The sequence below is a fragment of the Spinacia oleracea genome, chromosome 4, assembly GCF_020520425.1.
Source record: "Spinacia oleracea cultivar Varoflay chromosome 4, BTI_SOV_V1, whole genome shotgun sequence".
Taxonomy (NCBI): domain Eukaryota; kingdom Viridiplantae; phylum Streptophyta; class Magnoliopsida; order Caryophyllales; family Amaranthaceae; genus Spinacia; species Spinacia oleracea.
Window position 1 is genome coordinate 72,169,940 of NC_079490.1, and position 6,796 is coordinate 72,176,735.

The following is a 6,796-nucleotide window of genomic DNA, read 5'->3' on the forward strand; positions in this document are numbered from 1 at the left end:
ATGCATACTCTCTATCCATTAGAAACTCTAGTGGGAACAAGCTCGCCTTTATTGTTTTTAACAACTGTTATTCCACTTTTTTTAGGGACCACATGAATAGGACTTACCCGTTGAGAATCAGAAATAGGATAGATCACATCCGCATTTATCCATTTAATAATTTCCTTTTGAACAACTTCCCTCATTGAAGGATTTAACCTTTGTTGAGTTTCTCTAGTGGGTTTAGCATTCTGTTCAAGAAATATTCTATGCATGCACAAGGTGGGACTAATGCCTTTTATGTCTGCTAGAGTCCATCCTATTGCTTCTTTATAATTTTTAAGCACATTCAACAGCTTAGCTTCTTGATATTCATTTAAAGAACTTGAAATAATCACTGGCAAAGTCTCATTAGCACCCAAATAAACATACTTCAGATTAGAGGGCAAGGGCTTTAGCTCTAGAATAGGTGCTTCAACAATTGAAGGAATTAGTTTAGGAACTGACAAAGGCAGCGAAAAATTAGAACTTTCATTGTTATCGTGTAATGAGTCCACATCAGCCGCATCAGACACGACTAGTACAGAAAAGTCAGGCATTTCACGCATATCATCATTTTCAAACAGTTTATCACACCACTTGTCAAATACATCCTGAGCCATCCAATCAAAAGCATCAAAAGTTTCTATATAACTGACATTATTGATATCACTTGGGTATCTCATAGCATCAAAAATATTAAACTTAATCATTTCCCCATCAAATTCCATTGTTAAATTACCCTCATGAACATCAATTTTGGTTTTAGAGGTTTTCAGAAATGGTCTACCTAACAACAAGGGAACACTATCACATCTATCACCCATATCCAGAATATAGAAATCAGCAGGAAATACCAATTCATTTACTTGAACAAGTACATCTTCTAAGACTCCTATTGGAAATGTGTTTGATCTATCAGCTAACTGAATAACAATATCAGTTTTAGACAAAGAACCCACATTTAAAGTATCATAAACAGATTTTGGCATAACATTAATGGAGGCTCCTAAATCTAGCATACACCTTTCAAACTTAGAATCACCAATTTTGCAAGGAATACAAAACATGCCAGGATCCTTACACTTAGGGGGAAGCTTCTTTTGGATAATAGCTGAAATATTTTCCCCCATACTTACCTTTTCAGAAGGACGAAAATGCCTTTTGTTAGTACAAAGTTCCTTAAGAAACTTTGCATAACGAGGTACCTGTTTAATAGCATCAAGAAGGGGAATATTGACTTCAATTTTCCTAAAAGTTTCTAGAATTTCATTGTCAAGACTCTCTTTCTTAGCTTTAGCAAATCGAGAAGGGAAAGGAGGCAAATCTTTAAAACGAGAAACAACAGAATCAGATTCAGTTTTACTCTCCCCTTCATTTTCTTTTTCACTCTCCTTCACAGTACCCTCACTTTCCACTCTTTCCCTTGATCCAACTTTAGGATTGACTTCTATCTCTTTTTCAACTTCACGGCTTTTCATTTTAGGTTCAGTTAACACTTTACCACTCCTAAGTGTGACAGCTTTAACATGACCATTGGGATTAGGGATTGTTTGTGATGGAAGTTTACCTGAAAGTTGAGTTTCAAGATTACTTAGAGAAGTGCAAATCTGACCTATTTGAGTGTCTATATGATGAAGGCGCGTGTCAGTTTTCTTTTGATACTCAACACCCTGGCTATGGACTTGTCAAATTTGATTTGTTAGTTGTTTGACTAATTCTTCTAGTGAAGGACCAGATTGGGGTGGTGGATTTGGTTGACCGTATTGCCTTGGTTGATTAGATTGTGGAAGTTGTGGTCTATTTCCATACCTTAGGTTAGGGTGGTCTTTCCAACCTTCATTATAAGTTTGTGAGTAAGGATCATATTTTCTTTGACCAGAATAACCACCTATAGCATTCACATTTTCAGATTGCAATTCAGGACATTTATTAGTAGGATGAGACTCATTATAGCAAATTCCACAAACTCTAGCCTTAGACTCATTACTAGCAACAATTTTAGACACAAGAGTAGTTAAAGTAGCAATTTGTTGAGCATTTTCTTGTAATTGATTCTGAATACCACTTAAATCAACTCCATTTACTCTTTTAACATCATTTCTAGAACCATGTTGTTGGGTGTTTTGAGCCATATTAGAAATTAAAGCCCTAGCTTGGGTTGGTGTTTTATCAACTAATGCCCCCCACTCAAAGCATCTATCATACCCCTATCAGTAGGTAATAAGCCTTCATAAAAGTATTGAATTAATAGTTGTTCACTAATCTGATGTTGGGGACATGAGGAACACAACCTCTTAAAACATTCCCAATACTCATACAAGGACTCATTATCATTCTGCCTAATTCCACATATCTCCTTCCTGATGGATCCAATTAGACTTGCTGGAAAGTATTTTCCTAGAAAAGTTGATGCCATAACATTCCAAGTCTTAATTGATCCAGCAGGAAGATCATACAACCAATCTTTAGCCACATCTTGCAAAGAAAAAGGAAAAGCATGCAATCTAATATGATCCTGTTCAACTCCTTCAAGATTCATAGAAGAACAAACAACCTTAAACTCTTTTAAATGTCGATGAGGATTCTCACCTGACTTCCTGTAGTATTTGGGAAGAAGATTAAGGAAACCTGAATTCAGTTTGAGGGGTTTGTCCAGCTCTGGAAACACAATGCAGAGAGGATCATCTCCCGTATTTGGGGCTGCCATCTCCTTCAAGGTTCTTTCACCTATTTTTGCTCCTTCTAGATTATCTTCTGTTGGTTTAACTTCCTCTGGTTTCTCTTCTATTTGAAATGCGTAGATTAATCTCTCTTGATCTATATACTTCCTGATTCGCTTGAGTTTAGAATTAGGTGTGCTACCGCTCATTCACCTGAAAAGTAAGATACTAGTTAATTAGGGACATGTTTGGCCACTTGGTGCAGACTTATTAGATTAATTAGCTACTGAGCATATACAATCTGACATAGATTTTTAAATGTATGAAAGTGCATAAAGCAATTACCACTAAATGAATATGGAAAAAAAAAAAAAAAAAAAAAAACATAAGCAGCATGTTTAATTCCTAAGTTGAGATTTAGCTCTGTTCATAAGCGAGTTCTTGAATTGCTTCTCAAAATGAACAGCAGTTTTGATTTCCCTGGTTAACTTATTTTAAGTACAACTACAAAAGCTACTGCAAAATATGATACACAGAAAATGAATTCAGAAAACAGAACCTAATTAATCATATGCATGCCTCTGGTTACATTTAAATTTAATCACCTAGACATAGTTGTGCATAACCTTAGTAATTTATCTACCCACTTAAATGAAACAGATTGTTTATTTTTTATTTTTTTTAAAATTTTAAATTTTTTTATATATTTTGGTTGTTGGTTCTACTAAGTACATAAACCAACAGATTCCAGAAGCTAGTGGACTTAATACTAGAGATTGCAACTGACCAATTACACATAATCAAGCGTGCTCAGCGTTTGTTAAACAAGTTCCTGTTTTACAAATTCAGATTCAGTTGATTTTAGAAAGTTAAACAAAATGTGAATTTTAACAAGAAATCTCATTGAGTGTGACAATAAAAGAGTATTTTTAACAACTTTTAAACCGGAATTTCCAGACAGCCGTATAGTTCACACAAAAACAAGCAATAACTCAATGAAATCTATGTAGATAACCCATATATGATAGAACAAGATATAAATAAATTCTAAATAATAGACTTAGGTGATTACTCAAAATGAATATTTTAGCAAAGTAAAAGTAGATTGAGGCCTGTAACATCACAAGACTTTAATCACAAAATAGATTATCAAATTATTCAATTCTCATTCCACTGCAAGAAAGTTACTGCATAGCTTGATTATACACCATAATATAGACTAGCATGGAGTATAACCAGTAGTAGCAAGCGACATCGCAAATCTGAAATCTACAACTGTTAAAAGCACCATGAAAATAGGATCTAGTAGTGTAACACATATATATTTTAGGAGAATTTTTTTTTTTTTTTTATTATTATTTTCTTTTGAACTCAAGCTTTCTATTGCTTTACACTCTGTTTTCTTCATCTAAGAGTTGTACTTCATTATTCAAAATACATAAGAAGGCATAGAAATGAAGAGATTTCAAAATTAGCAGAACATATAATTGAAGAGCTACTCACAATGATAAGTACAAATAGGAAATTCACTAAAAAAAATACTATGCACGAATCAATGAAAACTACTACTAAGACTTGTAGAATAAGTGTCCCTGGCACTTTGAATAATCCAAATATCAGTCAACAAGAAAGAAATAAATAAGCACATAGTAGGAAAAAAAGTTAAGAAACCTACTACAAGCTGAGAAATTACCACCTAACCAAAGGATATTTAGACAACCCAAGATCACAAGGACTAATTTCCTTTTTATCAACTAAATTCCAAAATAAAAGTTAGTATCATAGTTAAACTTTAAGTATGTAAAGAGTATAAATCTCCCCGGCAACGGCGCAAAAATTTGATACGAGTCATTTACCGTATTAAATTAAAAACCTATCTTAGACCTTCAAAAATATTAACAAGTAGTAAAAGGGTAAGAAAAGGGTCGATCCCACGGAGAGATAATTAATTTCCTTTACATCTAGTTTAACTAATCGATCAAATTGAATATTGCTCACGTAAATTACAGATTAGACACATAATGTACCTATTTACTAAAAAAAGGGGGGTGTAAAAGTCGTAATAACCACTACTTGATAATGGCTAAAAATATAACTACTACTAATATGTACATAAGGGACGACACAACTTAACCAATTCAATTGCATGACTTTTACCAGATTAAGTTCTTTAATATTTAAATATAACCAACCTTTAGAAATTAACCAATTTAACTATTAGACCAACGGTAGAGACTTAAATAACAAAGACTCCCTGTACTCCCTTATTTGTAATCAATTATGAACTAAGCCCAATTGACTCTTAACCATTCTAATTTAGACAAATATGATCGCAATCTGCATTTATTAAAATTGGTAGCATTATAAACTAGGAGACATCATTAATCCTAATTAATCTAATCACATAAATGCTTACAATAATTAGATTGAACTTATTCTCTAATATAAAATAAATCATGATCGCAGACTTAACGCAAATTAGAGGCTACTTGAATATGATCAAGACTGAGAAAAATCATATAGCTAGCAATAATCGACAATTATGCAAGCACTAGTAATATGCACAATCACCAATTAAACAAGAATCACTAACAACTTCAAATAATAATTAATTTATAAAATACTCAAGTCGGTAATAATATCCAAATTGATTCACCATATCAACATTAAGAATCTAGCAAAATAGATTGAAAGAACAATAATTGGAAACAATAAGTAAGAGAAGAACTTATGAATTATGTGCCAAGAACACCGTACGACACTCGGCTACGATCCCGCGAATCGTCGTTATTCTTGTTCAACCTTTGATTCGAGACTAAACTTCCCTCCGATGGCTGTCTTCTCTTCCAATCGCCCAATTACGAACTCAATCAAACCCTCACTTGACTCACGGTATAATTTCTTGGGTATTGTGTGTCTCCTCTCCGTTGTTGTAGTTTGAGCAACCAATTTATATCAGAAAAAACCCTCATTTTTTACCGGAGATATCGGAACAGAAAATCCACCATAAGATTTCCCCACTCATAGCATAACTGATAACCATACTCCGTTTTTGTAGCAGATCAGTTGAACGGGTCTTTTGGGAAGGAGTTGTACGCCCACAATTTCCCAACTCTCTTTTACAGTTTCAAGAATAGGAAGATGAAAGGAATGTGTTTGTGATTGATGACGTGGCGATCCCTATCCTTTGAAGTAAATTGATGTTCACAATTTGTTGCTCACGTGACTTTTAGGTTGATTGCCCACTTGATTTCCCCACCTATGACAAGGTAACACCATAATTAAGTAGAATTAATACTAAAAGTGTATAACTAACACAAAACAATCTAACTTATTTTAAAACTAGTAAAATCCTAAAATATATGGTAAAGGTCAACTATATATCTAGTATTAGAGAATAAATATGTAGTACATTATGCACTTATCACCTAGCTAGAGGCCATTTCAGTTCAAGTGGAATTAATGATATTAATCCACAGCTTACTCTTGACTGAACCCGTAGGGTCACACAAATAGTACGTAAACAGATCAAGTATTTAATGGCATTAAATACTCCATCTATGGATATTCGGAATCGACGGATCTTAGTTTCTGTGGGAGCTAAGATCGTCAAAGGCAAATAATGAATACTCCGGAAACGATGATATTGCCGGAGACGGAAATATGGATCGTATCGGAAATATAAATATTATCCAAGTCGTAGATGTTGCCGAAAACGGAAACATGGTACGTATCGGAAAATATTATCGGAAATGGAAATATTGCCGGAATCTAAAATATTGCCGGAAACGGAAATATTGTCGGAATCGGAAATATTATTGGAATCGGAAAATAATTCCGGAAACGGATATATTAAATATTTGTTCGAAACGGAAATTAATTCCGGAATCGGAAATGTTATATATTGTTCGTACCGGAAATGAATTCCGGAATCGGGAAATTAATCGGAAGCGCATCGTACGAATTAGCATCGGACGAGACTTGCTAGACGAAGGCCCAGCACGAAGCCAGGCCCGCGTCCAGCAAGCCAAGCGCGCCAACACAACGCACCAAGGCCACGCCAGGCCCAACGCAAGGCCAGACCCAGCAGGCCAAGGCGCGCGCGCAATGGGGCA

At 34.5% G+C, this 6,796-nt stretch overlaps 1 non-coding gene across 1 annotated transcript; it reads left to right on the plus strand.

Moving 5' to 3' along the window:
- The first annotated feature begins 2,281 nt into the window (after positions 1 to 2,281).
- LOC130460468 (small nucleolar RNA R71) lies at positions 2,282 to 2,390 on the plus strand. The gene has a single exon (XR_008920331.1). It is a non-coding gene; the product is annotated as a small nucleolar RNA R71 (small nucleolar RNA).
- The last annotated feature ends 4,406 nt before the right edge of the window (positions 2,391 to 6,796 follow it).